Source organism: Etheostoma cragini, chromosome 3 (assembly GCF_013103735.1).
Source record: "Etheostoma cragini isolate CJK2018 chromosome 3, CSU_Ecrag_1.0, whole genome shotgun sequence".
Lineage (NCBI taxonomy): Eukaryota > Metazoa > Chordata > Actinopteri > Perciformes > Percidae > Etheostoma > Etheostoma cragini.
The window spans coordinates 19,817,571-19,820,127 of record NC_048409.1 but is presented as its reverse complement, the minus strand read 5'-3'; positions in this window follow the sequence as shown (position 1 = coordinate 19,820,127).

Sequence of the window (2,557 nt, the reverse complement as noted above, 5' to 3'; positions counted from 1 at the left end):
AATGAGGTAGAAAGTAAAAAGTATTTCAGGAGCCGCTCCTCACACGTCTGCTCGCTACATGCTCAAACCGGAAGCCCTTGGTGTTATTTTTGATACCTCCTTTACTTTAGCAAACGAATCAGTGCAGTTGTCAAAACCAGTTTCTTCCAGTTAAGACTTATAGCTAAAATAAAGGCCTATCTTCCTTCAAAAGACCTTGAAAAAGTCATTCATGCTTTTATCACTGCTCGGCTGGATTATTGTAATTCTTTATATATGGGTCTGCACCAGAAATCTTGAAATCGGCTCCAGCTAGTCCAAAACGCAGCTGCTCGCCTTTTAACTAAAAAAAAAAAAAAAAAAAAAAACGTGAAAACATAACGCCAGTCCTGGCCTCCCTCCACTGGCTACCTGTCTGTTACAGGATAGATTTTAAGATTTTATTGCTTCTTTTTAAGGCGTTAAATGGTTTAGCGCCATCTTACCTGGCTGATCTTTTATGCCACCATTCTCCAATCAGAACGCTGAGGTCGTCAAATCAGCTTCTATTGGACGTCCCTAGATCAAGGCTAAAAAATAAGGGCGATAGAGCCTTTGCAGTGGGTGCCCCCACCTTATGGAACAACCTCCCCAGGCATATTAAAGCTGCACAGACTCTACAAACGTTTAAATCACTGCTTAAGACGCACCTGTTTGCTGCAGCTTTTAACCCTCATTAACCTGGATTATGAAGTTTTAAAGTGTTGTTGTTTGTTTCCCCCATGATGTATTTTGGCTGGAGTGTTTCTACTCTTGTTATTTATGTATTTGACATTGACCCTGTTCAGCACTTTGGTCAACTGCTGTTGTTTTTAAATGTGCTATAGAAATAAAATTGACATTGACAATGGCCTTAAAAGAGAATTCCGGTTCATTTCAACACGTAGCTCTGTTGTTTGGAAATTTGGAGTGCTGTCACTAGCAAGAAAAATGAAAACAATTGGTGCTGCCTACACTAAGTTAAACCCCCTTTCAAGAGCTGGCACCAAACAGACTTAAACAGAGCAAGTTTTAAACATGTTTTTAGCCTCGGAACATAAAATGTCAAAATGTCATTAAAAGTGCCTACCCATGTGCAGTGATTCCTTCCAAGTGAACACAGTGAATCTGACTGCAGTAGTAAACATTGTGTTAATCCATACCTCTGATATTTTAAGGCTAGTGTAAAAGTGCCCCTAGGACTCCCATTTAAAAGGCCATTTGACCAAAAAACGAGAATACTGTCAAACTTAAAAGTGACACTTCCGTCCTAAATATGCTTTTAATCGAAAGTTTGATTCGGGTACATTCACAAAAAGACCCTAGCTTGCATTTTGGCGAGAGTTACGGTTTAAGAAATCCTAAAGAATTCATGAATTCGGAGTTTGTGTTTCTCAGGTTTAGAGGTCCAAAATATTCTTTCTCTGTGTTGCCACTAATTGGAGTTGTATAAACTGAGACACATTTAAAAAAACAAAAAACATAGTAAAAGTGTTGACACAAGTTTGCAATACCTCTTATAACCTAGGTACATTCTGTTGGTTTGGTCGCATACATTATTTCAGAAATAAAAGTCACGCAAAGCTGTGTTTGAAAAGTTGTCGTTGTGAATAACTGCCAGGATGTGGTGAACCACTGAACCGTTGCCTGCATTATGTCCTCTCGTACTGATATTCATTTTTGCTGACAGCCTTTTCCCAAACTCCCTTTTATCACCCATTCTTCTGGACATATTTTTGTGGCATGTCAATTAAAGGTCTCTCTCCCCCAATGGCGGGGATTCAGCATTCCAGATGCAGACACACAAGTTTTCAGGTGTCGTAAAAGTACGTTGCTTCAATCGGCTGCCCCATTCAGTGCGACCATAAGGAAAAAGTTCAGCATGAGAGGAAAGAAGCAAACAATAACATGTCACTCGACTTGAGTGGCTGAACTTGATATTGAACTGTGCAAAGCTGACAAATAAAAAAAGATGAAAACACAATATGTCAGTTCTTCAATTTCACGCAAGACTGCTTTGCATCATTGCAGTGTATCCCTATAATAAAGAGCCTTTGCGTTCTGAATAGTGATTACCTCTCATACTTGTGTGCCACACAGCTGCTGATCCAGCTACTCCAAGTATTCTTCACACACAGCAGCGCCTCTCACCTGACCTCAATCTATTCACATGAGGACACCATGGTGTTTGTTGCCTATGTGTCTGAGGTTTGTGTATGTGCTAAAGCATTTGTTACATGACTTTGCGTACAGGTCACTGGCGACATATTAAAGATGTAGCCACAGAAGCAGGTGTCTTTCTATTTCACCTTTTGCATTTTGTCTTTGCCTTTCGTATCGACTGGGACACCTGTCACACGGACGGGCCCCTGGGGTACTGCGCGCCAGTGAGGAAATGAAAAGAAAAGAAGGCAAGACAAAGCGGTGCAAGAGGATTTAGGCCGACAAGGACACCTGTCAGACTAGCAGGCAGGTTGCCCAACATGGTCTTGCAACTGTGAATGTGATCAATATTGGGCTGACGTTGTAGACAAATGTGCGCACAAGCACAAATACCCGG